At 37.8% G+C, this 17,910-nt stretch overlaps 1 protein-coding gene across 5 annotated transcripts in view; it reads left to right on the forward strand.

Moving 5' to 3' along the window:
• Positions 1–17,910, forward strand: part of MAPRE2 (microtubule associated protein RP/EB family member 2) — an 88,228-nt gene that overhangs the window by 8,016 nt on the left and 62,302 nt on the right. For 3 of the 5 annotated variants that reach the window (XM_007421287.4, XM_088130928.1, XM_088130929.1), the window contains exon 2: positions 16,855–16,916. The gene's annotated coding sequence lies outside the window, so the exon portion shown is untranslated. Of the gene's footprint in view, positions 1–11,141; positions 11,162–16,854; positions 16,917–17,646; positions 17,690–17,910 lie in introns of those variants that run through there. The other 2 variants (XM_088130927.1, XM_088130930.1) reach the window with 2 other exon arrangements.

The following is a 17,910-nucleotide window of genomic DNA, read 5'->3' on the forward strand; positions in this document are numbered from 1 at the left end:
GGTGAGAGTCCTTGTTGGAGCCTACCTTGTGGGGATAAGGGTGGCAAAAAAAGTTTATTTCTCCACAGTATTGTCCAGGTGTCAGCCAGAGGCCCTATTCAGGGTAACCCAGTACCTTATGCATCAGGAAAGATTGGTGGGGCATCTGTGGGGTCGTTGTTAGGATATTGTTGACACCTGGTGGAAAAAGTTGCTCCAGTTGGGCAGGTCCTATGGAGATGACTGAAGTACAATCTTATGATATTATCTGGGAGGAATTCAAGCTTCATAGTCCTGAGGAAGTGGGCAGGGTCCTCAAAGCTGTAGGTGGGGGCATCTGTGTCAAGGCCACCAGGGAGGGAGCATGCAGGTGGATCTATGCAGTGGTAAATTCCTCTCTGAGGGGGTGGTTCCTCCAGATGTGAAAGAGGTAGTGGTATGCCCCCTCCTTAAGAGGCCATCCTTGGATCCAGCTGATCTGGACAATTTTTGTTCAATCTCCAACCTTCCCTTTTTAGGGAAGGTTGTTGAGAAGGTGGTCGGCCCAGAGGGTCCAGGAGGAAGTGGATTATCTGAACCCTTTCTAGTCAGCATTCTGACCATGGTACAGTACGAAGATAGCTTTGCACTTGTCAATGACCTGTGGTGAGCTTGGGATGGGGGGAGTGCATCTATCCTGGCTCTTGATATCTTGGTGGCCTTTGATGGCATTGGTATCCTTCTGGACTAGCTGGAGGAGTTGGGAGTGGGGGGCACTGTTCTGTGGTGGTTCTCCTTCCTCCAAGACTGGTTCCAGTTGGTGTTGATGGGAGGGGAGCGGTTGATCCCTAGGCCCCTGCTTTGTGGGGTGTCTCAGGGCTCTATTCCCTCCTGCCTCCTTTTCAGTATCTAAATGAAGTCATTGGAGGAAGTCATCTGTCGATACAGGGTGAGGTATCATCAATATGCAGATGATACCAATTTTACATCTCTCTCCCTGGCCCCCCAAGTGAAGCTGTCAAAGTTCTTTCCCAGGTTCTGGAGGCTGTGAGGGTCTAGATGGGGAACAAAAGGTTGAGAGGGTTGGAGCTCAACCCTGCCAAAACTGAGTGTTTATGGGTTTTGGGTCCCCCAGATCCTGGAGTTGGTGGCTTTCCATCTTTGATTCTGGATGGAGTGGCACTAGAGCTGAAGGATTTTGCCTGGAAAATCTCTGTGAGGAATCAACCCTTGAACTCTATAACCCAGTGTTATAGCTGGGGCTAAATATATCATGTTTTTAAACACAGCTCATTTTAAACATGTAGCAAATAGTTTTTAAGGGAGAAAATATGTTTCTAATTACAAAGCATAAACAAACTTTGAGAAAAGCCTAGTAGATTAGCAAAAGAAATATAGAGAAAGAAATGCCAAGACATTTCTATTTAATATCTCATATTTTTCATGTTTATTTTGGAAACAGTATTTGCTATGTGAATTACAAGTCATACAGTGGATCAAACCTTTACATATGCAGTCAATCAAAAACTACTTAGTATTCTACATCCCATTTCTGGATCTGTTTCTGCATAACCCTCACAGCTATTGTTCCTTTGTTTGCATTGCAGTTAGTCATAGCAATATAATTTTACTAGCAGCACAGAGCAGTTAGCATCAAGTGAATCATCAAGTGAATCCTGTCAAATGTGGGATTCCATATTTGAATTTAGCAGTTCAGCTGATGTGAACACTTCAGATAGAATTTAAAGTCTGGGAGAAGACAGAGTTACAGATATTAGAAAGGTTAATTTAATGATTCACAGAAGGAAAGTTTGCAGTTCTGCCCTTTGTTTTGCATCACCTGTTTCCCTTGAAACCTCTTTTGGAGGCTGAGGACATTCTTGAATTATGTGGAGTGAGGTGTGGGAAGATGGAATATACGTATCTGTTCAGAATAAGCTCCTGTTGAGTTCAGTGAGATTTGCTTTTGGGTAGGCAGAAGAGATTTGCAGCCTTAATGGAGTTAATGTAATGTGTATTCTCCATTCTGTTCTTTCTCCAGAACTTACATTATTCCATCTCAGAAGATTCCCAGTGGCTCTTGAGAGAGAATTTTTGTGTGGGAATGGGATGTAGGAAAACTGCAGATGGAGGAAAGAATGAAAACTTTTCTTCTGATGCCGTTAGATATTTTAGGATTCAATCCCCAAGTCTATAAGCAGAAGAATTTACAAAAAAATATTTAGGGTATAATTGTCTAATAAATATATAGTGGAAGTGGTTTGGCAGCCCCTTCACTGGATTATGGAACATTTGTTTTCTTCAAGGGGGAAAAAGTGTATTCAAATCCTCTGCCACATTAGCAGTGCAATCCTAGACATGTCTACTCACAAATAGGTCTTACTGAGTTTTTTGGAACTTAGTGATAAGTGAAGATTTATCAGAGTCCTAAAACTTTTATCTGCTTTCATCCTCATAAATAAAAATTCCTTAATGAGAAGGTGGTACTCCAGTCATGCTACTAATTACCTTGACTTTCATTCTGACAAAGGACAATTTAGGAGGGCTTGCAAAAAAAACAACAACCCAGTGTCTACCCTTACAGCTCAGCTGCCAAAAGCAAGCAGGAATCTACCTATTTTATTCCAAAAGAATACTACCCCTAATCCTATTCAAAAGGAACATTAATTGTAAATTAAGCAGGAATAAGGCATCAGATTAAGCAAAATTTAGTCCCTCCTGAGTCCTATTCCTATAAATTTTATGCTTAGATTTACTTCTAGGAAGTCATGCTTCAGAAGTTCACTGAAATTCTCTTCTAACAGGAGATAAGGTGAGGTTTGATCTACTGTTGTACTGAGCCAAAAAGGCATATAGATTGCAGCAATAGTACTCAAAAGAAATCCTACCTAGGTGTGATTTAGAATACAGTTCTTCTTCGAAATTGCTGTACTTTATAAACTCTGGCTGTGCTAGTAGTTTTCTTTCCAGCATGAGTAATACAGAAGTCTGATGTTAAAATGCACGTTAAAAAAATGTTTTATTTTTACAGTCAACCATCTGTCTGTTGCTTGTGCTGCTCAAGGTTAGGTTATTATTAGTAACTCATCAACAGCAAGTGTTAAACACTCTACAGAATGCAGAACTGAAATAGGGTGCCTGCCCAGTAGGTTTATAAACTAAGCAGAGCAGTAATGACAGTGGGAAAGATCTGGATTTGATTGTGAAGTAAGTGGACTACTCTAGTAGAAGTAAATCCAGAATAGATAAATCAGAGTGGACTCAGGAAAGCTTTTGGGGAAAGATTTAAGAAAAAGGAGACAACATGTTGGATAAATGTGGGAAAACGTTCTGCACAGGGCAGAAGACAATATTGTTGAAGGATAATTCAGTGTATTCATCCACCTCTTTCTAATTCCTTAAGACCAATCAGTGGAGGCCTGCAGATAGACATGGGAAGTTATAAGTGTATGTAGTCTTCTGTATAAGAATAAATACTGAGGGAAGCTCTGAGGCAGATGAGAGGCAGGATAGCAGAGAAGTTTCAACAGCAGGTCAAATGTTCTTGTTTGCAGTTTGATAAACTTCAGGACAGCCAAATCTTTCCTAAGGATTCTTGTGTATTGGGGTAATCCAAAATGAAGAAGCTAACATATCTCCTCTAAACAGGCTTTCTTTAACATTTGTCGAGTCCTATGATCCTCTTAAAGTAACAATCATAGTAAAGATTATGAACTTGAAAAATTTATGGCCATATGGAATGTTACATGAAGACAATGTGGAGGAAAAATAGGGATCATCAAAAATGTCACAATTTTTAAGTACAGATTATTGGTTTGTTGGTTAGCTTTTCTAACAATTTAATTGCACAGTTTAATTGCATAAATAAAAATTGCTATTAACCTTGCTTTATCTGACATCCATTATTCCAATTGTGGTTAGGTAATTTTAACTTTCTTTCATTTTAAAAATGCACTATTTCAAGTGCCTTAACCCCTAAGTAATACAAACTAACTTTCCATCTTCTTTTAATCATATTTCTCTGATATGAACCAGCACAGAATAAATAGTTCGCGGTTCTAGAGTAAGAGAAAAATTGGTGCTCTGCCCAGTAAACCAAATAGGAAATGCTGCAGTGTTCTGCTTTAGGAGTCCTTAACAATTTATCTCTCAGTAGAGTAGGATAAGAAGAAGTACTGCAGATAGGTGGTCTTTAATTAGGATGGCAGCTAAAAATAAACCACATAACCAGAGTTCTGCATTTAACTTACTAATGGAGTGCCATCCAAATACTTTGAAACTACAACTCCTTGAAATCATAGCCAGCACACAGCCAAAGTCCATTTTAGGTGGGAGTACTAAGAGTTGCTATACCAAACCCATTTATTAAGAAACCCTGCAGTACTGGTGAAGTGCCAGGTGACTGGAAGACAGCAAACATTCTTCCTTCAAAAGGGGGGAAAGAAGGCCCCAGAGAACTACAAACCAGTCAGTCTGACATCAATACCAGGGAAGATTCCAGAGCAGATCATAAACAGATTGATCTGTAAACACCTTTAAAACAGTAATTACCAGAAGTTAACATGGATGTGAAAAGAACAGGTCTTGACAGGCTAACTATATCTCATTTTTTGATCAAGTAATTTCCTATATACAGTATATGGTGTGAATACTATAGATGTAATTGCTTGATTTCAGAAAAACATTTGACAAATATATCAGAAAATGCCATGCCATTCTAGTCTGGTCATCTTGGGAGGGACTGTTAAGAATCCCTTCTCCCCTCAAGAGGTACACAGAAAGTAGACCAGACAACAGGTCTGTGTAGTACTCATACTTGGAACCACATGCCTTCCTAGGTACAAGTAACCACAACCCTGTTAGCATGTTGTAAACTGTGTTTTTTCAATGAAGGCTCAGCCCCAGTTGATTTGATGGAAGTTGTCTATATAGCTGTTAAGAAACTGGTTAAACATGGGCTGGATGGTGTGACAAATAAATGGATATATGGCTGGCTTAAAAACCATACATACTGCTCATTAATGGTTCCTTACCAAATTGGAAAGAGATATTAAGTGAAGTGCCACAAGGTTATATCCAATATTTCTTCAACATTTTTATTAATGACTTGGGTGAAGAGGTAGAGGAAAAGCTTATCAAATTTGCAGATGACATAAGATTAGATGGGATGGCTAAGAATCTAGAAGACACAGATAAAATTCAAAATGGACTGTATAGGTTAGAAAAATGGTGAAATTAATAGAATGAAATTTGATGGAGATAAGTGCAAAGATTTTCACTTAGGAGACAGAAATCAAATGTATAGGTATAGAATGGGATATAGCTGCACTGGTAATAATACTTGTAAAAAAATACTGAAATAATAAAAGACCATAAAGAAAATATAAGCCAATACTGTACTATAGTATGTGTCTGCAAAACAGGCAAATGCAATTTTAGACTGCATCAAGAGAAGTACAGCTTCCAAATCATGGGGAATAAAAAATTCACTTTCTTCTGCTTGATCAAATCCTGCCTTGAGAACATGTCCAGTTCTGGGCATTGCACCTTCAGAATAATTCAAAGAAACTGGACCAGATTTAAGGAAGTGTAACAAGGCTGATCAGTGTAACAAAGATGATTGAAACAGTCATATGAAGAGAAATCGAAGGAGTTGGGTGCATTAAGCCTTGAGAAGAGAAGACTAAGGAGGGATATGACAGCATTCCTAAAATACCTAGAAAGTTGTTATGCAAAGGTCAAGACCAGAGAGCAAGAGACATAATAATGAATTTAAATGACAGGAAGGCAGATTCCAGTTGAATGTCCCAACAGAGTAGTTTGACAGTTACCCAAAGAAAACCTCCCTTTACTGAATGTTTTCCAGCAGAAGCTGGACATCCATCTGTTAGGATTGCTTAAGTTTGGATTTCTACACTGAGCAGGAGACTGGATTTTGTGGCCTAAATGAACCCTTCCAATTCTGTAATTCTAGTTTGGACTGGCATGGAATCATATTCTATCCTTTGAGAAGAGAAATAATTGAATTATTAATATAATGTTTAGTTACTTTCTCCTATATCAAAAGGTATAAAAATGTTACTTCTCAAGGTATGCAGTGATGCTGCATTTATATTTTAGAATAATTTGTCCTATAAATAATGTTTCTTCCATGGATAGAAATAAAATTTAAAAATCTCCTTCAAGTCAAACTCTGCTCCTGGTGACTTCATCCATTTAGTTTTCTTTGCAACAATACAGAAATGGTTTACTGTTGCCTAGCTGGGTTACTCAGAAGTATATCCCTCAATATTTAGTGGAGCACTGTCCTAGATAAATATGTTCCAGAGTTCTTTCCTAAAATAGGTTATCAAAAGTACATCAGTTACAGACATGTGCATGTTAGTAACCAGGGACTTCAAAATTCTGGAGTCAGTTGCTAATCCAGTTCAGGAGGAAAACTGTTGTCCTGGTTAAGCATAAAAAGTGTTAATTAAATGGCTTGAGCCATTGCTTTGCCCAGTGCTTTTTAGTAAGTGCTAAAATGCACACTGTTTGACAGGTTCTAGGAATGTGGTTGGATGTTGGAAAAGATGAAGACAGCACAAGTACATCAGAAATTTGGCAGAGATCTATTTAAAAAAAAAAAACTACAGTATTTTCATTGGTGTTATTACATGCTTTTATATCAAGTTGAAGTCATCAGTTGTGGATGAATTCTGGATAAAAACTAATGTTTTTAAATAGGCAGTTTTAGTTATGAAATGATATGGAAGGAAGTACAAATATCACTGAGCAATTTAAAAAAAAATAGGACAAATAGAGTTCAACCATGCAGATTCTCCTTTCTTAAACAGAACTTTGAATGAAAATGCTGCCTTGTCCTCTGCACTTTTGCAGATTTCTGTTAATACTTTGTTAACTGATGGTAATTCCAAGAAGCACGAAACTCTTAAGTGTGTGTATGTGTGCATGTATGTACATGCACATATCTCTTTTATATATCTGTATTAACATATGCTATGCTTTGTTTTGCTTGGCTTTGTTTATTTATCAAATTTGTATGCCACCCAATTCCCAATAGCTCGGCACAGCTTTATCTGGAGTTGAGAATCCTATGATGCCAAGCTATAGAAACTGAGCACTGCATAGGATTTTTATTTATGGGATTTTTTTTTTGGTCTACTGATCCTTTGGGACCATCTTTTTTGTGGGTAAATAATGTATGATATGAGATAAAGACCAGGGAATATTGGGATAAGCTTGCTAGAGATAAGTCCTAAAGCAACAATGACTTCTGGACAGACAGAAATATGTGTTCAGGTAACAGCATAGATATCATTTTCTTCTATTTGAAAGTTGCTGGTGGTTGCTGACACCTATTTTGTTGCATTAAATAAGTCACTCTGAGTTGGATGGAACATTGATACATTTTTCTTCCACCTGACCTGTCAAAAGCTAAGCTGTTCTTTGTGATTTGGCACTGTCAATTGTATACAGACAGTCTCTGGGTTAAGAACGTCCGACTTATGGACAACTCATACTTAGGAACAGGCTGCCTATTACTAAAAATTGTGGATGGCATTCTCCTTCCTCAAGCCGACAAACCACTGAAGCCATGCAATGTTTTCATGAACTGCTGAAGCTGCGCTTTTTTAATATACAGCCCATTTTCAGCAGTTCATGAAAACATTGTGCGGCTTCAGCGGTTCATTGACTCAAGGAAGGAGAACGCTGTCTACCATTTTTAGTAATAGGCAGCCCATTCATAAGTACGAGTTCCGACTTGCATACAAATTCAAGTTAAAGACAGACTTAGGAACGGAACTTGTTCTTAACCTGAGGACTGCCTGTATTCACCACCTTAGAAATATAATTACTGATTATATTTTTCCATAAAACAGTTTACTCATACTAGTATATGATGTGTAATTTTAGTATTTCTCTTCTTTTGGAATAGAGAGATTTTTACAATAGAATTCTTACTCCAGGAGGTTTCCATCCTTTTGTAATTAAGGGCACATCCACATGGCTTATTTGCACCTCTGCAGAAGCAGCACCAGATCTATCTCTTCTCATAACATCAGCATAGTTTAGGAACTGAACAATTTGAAACTAGAACAACGTTTTTGCAGTGAGATGCAACCGTCTCTCCTAGGGTGAAAACCATTTTGTGATGTATAAATGGTGGCTGAGACCCCACCTCTCAATAATGGCTGTTTTCCATGTTTTGAAGAAAAACATTTCTGAAAAGCTATCTGAAGATTCATCTTTCTACCAATAGTATTTTAAGTACTATACTGAGGTGCTATATTGGTGCAGAAAACATAAAGTATGAAATCAAACTGTTTATCTAGTCCATATTCTCTATTGCTTTCCAAACACTTTGGGGGGGGGGGATCTTTCTCAACACATGCTACCTATATTGCAGTTATAAGAGGCTGAATATACAGTCAGGTCCAGAAATATTGGGACATCGACACAATTCTAACATCTTTGGCTCTATACACCACCATAATGGATTTGGAATGAAACAAACACAATGTGCCTTAACTGCAGACTGTCAGCTTTAATTTGAGGGTATGTACATCCAACTCAGGTGAACGGTGTAGGAATTACAACAGTTTGCATATGTGCCTCCCACTTGTTAAGGGACCAAAAGTAATGGGACAGAATAATAATCATAAATCAAACTTTCCCTTTTTAATACTTGGTTGCAAATCTGTTGCAGTCAATCACAGCGTGAAGCCTGGAACGCATAGACATCACCAGAGGCTGGGTTTCATCCCTGGTGATGCTCTGCCAGGCCTCTACTGCAACTGTCTTCAGTTCCTGCTTGTTCTTGGGGCATTTTCCCTTCAGTTTTGGCTTCAGCAAGTGAAATGCATGCTCAATGGGATTCAGGTCAGGTGATTGACTTGGCCATTGCATAACATTCCACTTCTGTCCCTTCAAAAACTCTTTGGTTGCTTTTGCAGTATGCTTTGGGTCATTGTCCATCTGTACTGTGAAGCGCCGTCCAATGAGTTCTGCAGCATTTAGCTGAATGTGAGCAGATAATATTGCCTGAAACACTGCAGAATTCATCCTGCTGCTTTTGTCAGCAGTCACATCATCAATAAATACAAGAGAACCAGTTCCATTGGCAGGCATACATGTCCACACCATGACACTACCACCACCATGCTTCACTGATGAGGTGGTATGCTTAGGATCATGAGCAGTTCCTTTCCTTTTCCATACTCTTCTCTTCCCATCACTCTGGTACAAGTTGATCTTGGTCTCATCTGTCCATAGGATGTTGTTCCAGAACTGTGAAGGCTTTTTTAGATGTCATTTGGAAAACTCTAATCTGGCCTTCCTGTTTTTGAGGCTCACCAATGGTTTACATCTTGTGGTGAACCCTCTGTATTCACTCTGGTGAAGTCTTCTTTTGATTGTTGACTTTGACACACATACACCTACCTCCTGGAGAGTGTTCTTGATCTGGCCACTGTTGTGAAGGGTGTTTTCTTCACCAGGGAAAGGATTCTTCGGTCATCCACCACAGTTGTTTTCCGTTGTCTCCCGGGTCTTTTGGTGTTGCTGAGCTCACCGGTGCGTTCCTTCTTTTTGAGAATGTTCCAAACGGTTGTTTTGGCCACGCCTAATGTTCTTGCTATCTCTCTGATGGGTTTGTTTTGTTTCTTCAGCCTAATGATGGCTTGCTTCACTGATAGTGACAGCTCTTTGGATCTCATCTTGAGAGTTGACAGCAACAGATTCCAAATGCAAATAGCACACTTGAACTGAACTCTGGGCCTTTTATCTGCACATTGTAATTGGGGTACTGAGGGAATATCACACACCTGGCCATGGAACAGCTGAGAAGCCAATTGTCCCATTACTTTTGATCCCTTCACAAGTGGGAGGCACATATGCAAACTGTTGTAATTCCTACACCGTTCACCTGAGTTGGATGTACATACCCTCAAATTAAAGTTGACAGTCTGCAGTTAAGGCACATTGTGTTTGTTTCATTCCAAATCCATTGTGGTGGTGTATAGAGCCAAAGATGTTAGAATTGTGTCGATGTCCCAATATTTCTGGACCTGACTGTAGGAGTTTTTCATGCAGATAATGTGCATTAATAGGGAGCATTAGGTACTGAGAGTCATATCTGTAAAAGAGAATATTGTGGGCTGGAAAAGAGTCTGCTTCAAGTCAAGCTCTATTCCTGGTGACCTCCTGGTCATGTCCAAGTACATTCTTGGCAAGTTTGTTTGATTTTTATCCCACCTTCCTCCAGCAGCTCAAAGTGGCATTTATAGCATGTTCGCTCTCTGCCAATTTTTCACCACTATAACAACCTTGTATGATAGAGTGAATTGAGAGACAGTGCTTAGCCCAGTCATTAGTGAGCATGCATAGCTAAGGAAGAACTTCAAATTGGATCTCCTCTCCCTTTTTCCATAAAGTTTTTTTTTTGAGTAGCATACAGTCCTAGAATTCCTATGCTGTCTCTTGCAAATACTCATCAGGCCTGACCTTGCTTAATTTCTAAGACCATACAAGGTCAGCCAAGTGCTGCCAGCTACTAGAAAATGTTTTGAGTTAAATATAACTAGGAGCTGGTTTATACTATACTAGTTTCATGTGCTAACTAAATCAAAATGTCTTTGTCAAGAATGCCCAATTATATTGTGATAACTATTTCTTACATACCTCCTATGCCTTATTTTCCTCTGATGTTTCTTTTTACTATTCTCTTTCTCACCCATGCCCCAAAATACAGTATGTGGAAATGGTTACATAATTTCCTCTGTCAAGACAAAGTTGATGAAGTGGAATGCAGTTCATGAAAGCTTGTGCTATAATATATTTGTTAATTTCCAAGATGCCACAAGACTTTTTGTCGTTCAAACTACACAACAAAACTTCTAGAGATCTGCAGAAGCTGCCATTTTTTTCTCAGTATAAGCAGCCACAGCTGTGCACTATACAGTGGTACCTCGGGTCACGAACGCTTCTGTTCACAAACAATTCAGTTCACGAACAGCACCGTTCGCAAAATTTTGCTTCCGTTCGCGAACTCCACATTGGGTGACGAACAGGATCCGTGGCCATTTTCCCTGCTGTGACACGTGGTCATGGCTTCCTGCAGGGAGGGGGACTCTCCCTCCAAACAATAACCGCCTCCCGACCCGCCTTCCTGTCCTCCACGCCAGAAGTCGCCTTGAGCAAGGTTAGTGTTCTCTCTCTTCGTACTGTACTGTACTGTACTGTACTTTGTTTCATATTTTTGTGGTTTAAAAAAAAATACATATGGTTCAGAATGGATTAACCGTATTTACATTGAACCTTATGGGAAAATTTGATTCAGGTCGCGACCAAAATCGGTTGGCGACCAAATTCGTAGGGGTCAGAACGGATTAACCGTATTTACATTGAACCTTATGGGAAAATTTGATTCGGGTTGCGACCAATTCAGGTTGCGACCAGAGTTGCGGAATGAATTAAGTTCGTGAGCCGAGGTACCACTGTATATGATCATATCACTATCACCTGCTGCCATGACATGGCCCATGGAGCAAACTTTTGACCTGAAGTAGAAACGTAAAGTACAAGGTTCTACAAAATATGAGTCAAAATATTTGAGAGCTAGGGTTATTCAAATTCAAATCTTATAGTCCTCTTAACTATTCATAAACCCTTATTTTTTTAAAGACAAGTTCTGGTGCCACAATACCACAGTGATTATTTGTAAGCAGTGCAGATTTACTGTATGTAAGTAAATGCCCTGCCACAACAAAGGCTGAGTATCTGATTTAGAGGTGAGAAAGATATTAGAGATTTATTAAAGCATGCCCACTGTTGTATCTAATTTGTTCTTGTTCAGCCAGGCTCTGATGCAAATCTCTTACAACATTCTACTTAGTGTGGGAACACTTGTATTGCTTCACATGGATCTAGATTCATTTTCAGAAGACCATCTCAATAAGCTTTTTGAGGAAAACTTCTTGTTCTGCTATTTATGTTTCCTCTTGTTTTATAGAAGAATATCAAATTATTTATGATGTATTTTCTGTGTTTTTATCAATATCTTTAAAAACATCTGTAAAAAGGATAATAGAGAACTTTGCTAACTGTGCTTATGATTTAATAAAGTTCTATAGATATATTTTATATGTGTTAGGTGCTGTAGTCTCTTAACTCACTATGAAATCAGTTGAAAATGAAACGACTTGATAGATAGTAATTGAGATGAATGCTTGGCATTGATGATGGAAAATAGTATCCCTGGCATTACAGATTAATTAGCATGATATTTTAAGAAACTTAGAATGCACATACAATATAACATAAAAATAAATTGTGTTAAAATAAAATAATATTTTGTTTTCTACAGCAAAATGTGTACCTATTCATAGCTGCTATGTACATCTGCTGGATCTTTAAGTGACTGACTATAAACTACTATCAATCTAAGTCCTATTGAGTTAAAGAAGCTGATTTCCCAATGTTTGCTTTGGATTGCAGCCTAAAGCATGCTATTGACACTATATCTTCAATTACTCTTGCCGAAATATCTGTTAATTGGAGTAATGATATAGGGACATTAATATCATTATGTTAAGATATTCAGGAGTTGTAAACTCTTATTTTACTGTGCAGAATGGCTTAAAATTATGACATTCAGTGACTAAGTATTTTTAGCATTCCCTCTGAAAAGGCTATTAAAAAATGAAACACAGTCACCTAAAGATAGGGGCTTTTTCTCAGTCACTTACTATTCTCAATATGTGTGTGTGTGTCTGTGTGTGTGTGTATGCATTGAATGAAATATTTTCAAAACAAGACTGTCTGACAGAAGCCTACACCCTATTGATGGCACTTAAGGCAATAGAGAAAATAGGGAAAGAAACTTTAAAAAGGGCGCAATAGCTCCCTTTAAACAAATGTTCAGTGAAACAAGGCTACTGACATTGCCTTCTCTTCTATCAATCTCCATGATTTATATATTAGTTTGAACTTTATGTGATGAGTGTCCCCAATCACATAGAAACCTGCATTTACCAAGGTTTAAAAGCACAACATCTAGCATCTACGATAAATATGTGGATGTTGCAGGTGGAAGCTGTTCACTGTTCAGAGCAAGGTCAATTTCATGGCTCCACTAACTTCTGTGCAAGAAGTGGTTCTTGCACTGAATGTATGAACAGGTCTTGTTTATGTCTGTGAGAATAAAGGGCTGAGAAGAGTAAGAAATTGAATCAGGAAGAGAATTATTACATTATTGGAAGATAGAGTAAAAAAAGTAGGGAACATGCTTCTATATCTAGAATTATACCTTACCCTCCCCCTCCCCCTCCCCTTCCCCCCTTAGCTATTTACCTATAAAATATTCAGGTTTGGGTTTGGTGACCTTGGCAGGGGAGATGGGAGAGAAAGTCCTTTATCTTATCTGTGCCCTCTAGACTGACGGTAATTCAAGACTCTTTTTCCAGGCTGTCTATAACAAGATTATTTCTCATAAGTGGTGGAATTTCAAAACTGCAGATTCTGGTTCATGATCACCTTGCAATTTTGCTATATAAAATCCCAGTGCAGATTTTTGAGCTGAAATCTATCATGCAGAGAAAAACAATACAGGTTGGTTGTTACAAGATCCATAATGATTGCTGCTCTCTGGTGGTTCCAATTGACATAGAAACCACATGAAAGGATCCCTTGGGAAAACAATGTAAATCATTTATCTTTTTGTGGCCTCTAAAAGGAGCATCCTTTCTCCATGCAATTGTAGCATTTCTTCCCTTGTTATTGCTACATTCCTGTGATATTAGAATACTGTCTAAAGAAATGGCAGGGGAGTGTCAGCCATGTGGCTTCTATTATGTAACAACCAACTAGAATACTGTGGCAAATAATGGTAGGATGCAACCCAAAATGAGAAAGAGATTAAGAACATTTGGCAGAAAAGATGTGCAGAGAACATGTTTTTCCTAATGATTATGCCTCTTATACAGATTATTTGTATTGTCTTTCCTTTTCAGTGAGGTATCCAACTTTAATTTCATTATGTATCTTTTCCTTTCAGTTTGAGCCCACTTAGTCTTTCATTGGCCAAAAGATATAATAATTACTTGGGGCTATATTCTTTCATATATTTGGGGTTGTGCTTTATCTTTTTCCAGCAAGCATTTTTCAATAAAATCTACTCATTTAACTCATTTCTTCTTTCCAGAGTTAATTAATAAACTTATTTTGATTTATGTTTTTTTTTTCTGTTTTAGATTTTATGCTTCACTTGATGAATATTAATCATGAAAATATTTTTGCTCAACACTCCATAAACTTTAAATTTGCACTTGCTATCGTATCTATAAGCATTGGAAAGTGAACACTGGCAAAAAACGTCCATGCCTGAGCAAGATTTGCAAGTGGGGAAATGTCAGCTTATGTCCACAGGAACTCAAATGATATGTTGAAACTGTACGAATAGGCAGGTGAAATATAACTGCAGTTCACTTGACAAATTTCCAGATCTTATTCAAGAGGAGAAGGGACTGCTTCACTATAAGTCAGAAACTTCTGAGTCAGAAACTACCAGATAGGCACAATGCTTGTAGAATACTATTTTCTTAGAGCAATCAGAAAGAGATTGAACCAAACTAAACAATGCACATATAAATTGATATATAAAGCTGGATGATATAGTATTTATTGTTCCACTGTCCAGATATTAAGACAGAAATCATATATTGTCATATTATAACTATATGAGATTTTCCACTGTGCAGGTAGCTTAATTGATTCATCCTAGCTTACAGTAAGAGGCCACTCCTGAACAACAATTGGCTGATTCCAATTCAATACAGATAGTACAGTCCTTAGAAGTTAATGATGATATATGAATCAATTCACACATTGCAGCATCTTATTTACATAAATACAATATGTTTTTGTCTACTGATGCACATTGGATCAGTTATGTTTAAACTCTGTTATATTATGGGCCATTTGTTCACTATATTGGGGGTTGTAACTGGGTGGAAAATGTAATGCATCTGACAAGTGAAAAAGAGGATTTCCCTTGTTGTGTAACTGTTAAGCCTCAAATTAGGGGGACAACTGGTGGAAAACGAAAATTGCACAATATAATTTTAAATATTGAATATATACTTACATATACATTTTATATACATTTGTGTGTGCGTGTGTGTCTGTGTGTGTGATTCAGCACTACTGGGTAGGGTATAAATTTCTCTTTGCTATTATATGAAGCAATTATTAGAAGTAATGGCCTTTTCTGAGTTTCCCAGAGGGAAATTACGTACCTTCTTTACATTGTAAGCTGTTGTAAGTAATTATTTCTACTTTTGTTTTTTAAATATTTGTCATTTGCATAGAGCTGCCTATTTACTAGTGATTACTTTGGAAGAACTCTGGTTATTATTAGGGTTATTGAGCTAACAATTAACTCTCCCATGGTGTTTAATGATTAGGTTGCATTCCGGCTTGTCCTCGAGGCCTCTATCACTATAGAGCTAGACACACTTGCAAATTAGTCTGCACATCAATAAAACATAATAGTATTTGGTTTGGGACCAAAGAATGCAATCTTATACATACACTCTGAACTCCTCTTATTTTAGTAGAACTTACAGAATAGAATATAGAAGAATACAATTCCCTGAAAACACCTGCAGCATTTATACTGAAATCAGTGGAACCCTTGGGTTTAATATACCTCTATGCCTATCATAATAGGAGAGTGGGGATTTAGAATTATTAGGCAAGCCTTTCAAATACAACTTCTATTGTGCATATGAGCTACTATAGCGTGCCACATGCAAGTGGTCCCACAAAGACTAAAATAGAACAAACATAATAATGACCACCCATGTTATTTTATAGATATTTTCTTTTTCTTTTTTTTTGGTCTGCGCTCAGTCATTGCTGACCCTGCAGTGACTGCTTGGACGAGTCCTTGCAGTTTTCAAGGCAATTGTTTTTCGGAAGTGGTTTGCCAGAGCCTCCTTCCTAGAGCAGAGCCCAGCTGGCGAGCGCAGGAGGCGGGGTTTCTGTTGCTTCACGCCCTTTTCGGGCGCGCGCGGTTTTTCGCGCTTACCGGCAACTGCTCCCATCTCCTTTTTGCAAGGCACCGCCAGCATTTTTCCTCCCACCGGAGTGAGAGTACCCATTTATCTACTCACGTGAGTTTTCGACCTGTTGGGTTGACAGGAACTGGGGAGGAAACAGGAGCTCGCCCTGTTTAACGCGAAGGCTGTACTCGAACCGCTGAAGCGTCGACCATTTCTGGCCGGCAACTTTCAGCGTCATTAAGCCGCTGCGCCACCACGTCCCCCTAGATATTTTCTTAGCAATATTGTATTGGTATGAATTAATTCTGGGAAGGTGATACTAACATGTTTTTTCTTTGGTTTGGGGTTAGTTTAACTTTTCCTGGCAGCCTTTTCCAAGGTGATGCCTCCTAGAGGTGTTTGGATATAATTCCCAGAATTCCACAGCCTACATAAGCCTTGGAAAATTCTGGAGCTGCAGTCCTAACATCTCTAAAAAGCTATTCTATGAGAAGCATCTGGGGTTTTTTTTGTGGGGGAGGGCACCTTTGTGTTGCATGATGCAACATTTAAACAGATACAGTGATATGCCCTAGGGGTATTTTATTTAATAGCTTCTATAAGCTGTAGTGTAAGAATTGCACCATCATGCTCATTTCCCTGAGGGATGTGAGGCCTGCTCATTGGGATGAAAAAATGATGCTTAGTTCAAATTGTCAAATATCTTATTCAGATTAAGGATTCTAAAGCAAGATTAAATTGATGCCATAAACAGGATATACAAAGGCAATGTACTGAATATTTTTTTCTGATTTTTACGTTAAACTAAAAGTTGCTATATTTTCCTTCATAGTATCAAATTGCTACAAGAAAGACTTCATCCCAGCTGACAGTGCAAGTGGATAAATATACAAAGTAAGTCCTGAATGCTTGTTGCATTACTTAGGTAGGCAATACATTAAATTAAATGTCATATTTATACAGTTTGATCTCTTGACATGAAGTCTAAAGTACTTGACAAAAAGTACAAAACATTTATCCAAAAACATCAATATTACAATCAATGTTGATGCTTATATATCTAAACAATCAATAAAACAGTTCAGTGCCACAGTAAATTCATAATGATTAACTAATAAATATAAGACATTGGAAAACATCAATTTAAACTACCCCATTAATAACTACTGTATTACAGCAATTAAATATTCAGTAAGCTGTATAAGAAGTAATATGAAGATATATCCACGAGGTGGCAATGTCTAGAAAGCATCTGAAAAAGTTATTCTTCAGTACAGAGATTCTTGGTGTTGTTATAGAAGTAGCAAGATCTTATTTGGGACTTGAAAAAGTCTATTACAATTGTACAATTTTACAATTTTACAAGAAGTCTATTAATATTGTATAATACAATATTAAAAAGCCTAATACAATGTATACATACATACAGCAGAGAAGTTACATTCTAAGAACTTAGGTATATGCTGAAATATACTGACAGTTTAATATAGAACACAGCAAACATCTGTACTATGTTCTAGCCTTCAAACTATTGTACACACTCAAGTATGCAAATAAATGAACAGTAATTACTGCAATTATGCTTTACTGACATCAATTAATAAACTGTTAATTTTTAATGAAGTAGATTTATAGTCTGTTGATCCAGATTTAAAGAATATACTTGAGTAAGTAAAGTTGCATCTGTTTTATGTTAGCTAGATAAAACACTTTGCATGTGACTGGCTGTTTGTTTCACACATGTTTCTCCTGATTCTGCTTGCTAATGATCTGAATACTATGTACAAGCACATCTTCTCTCCAGGGTATGAATACAGAAAGCCAAAACACTAGTACAAATAGAATATATTATTCCAAAATAGGATTTTGTACTCCCATTTTAAAAAAA

This window comes from Python bivittatus, unplaced genomic scaffold (assembly GCF_059951505.1).
Source record: "Python bivittatus isolate LINGU-HERP-01145 unplaced genomic scaffold, Pbiv_v1 ctg000840_np1212, whole genome shotgun sequence".
NCBI lineage: Eukaryota > Metazoa > Chordata > Lepidosauria > Squamata > Pythonidae > Python > Python bivittatus.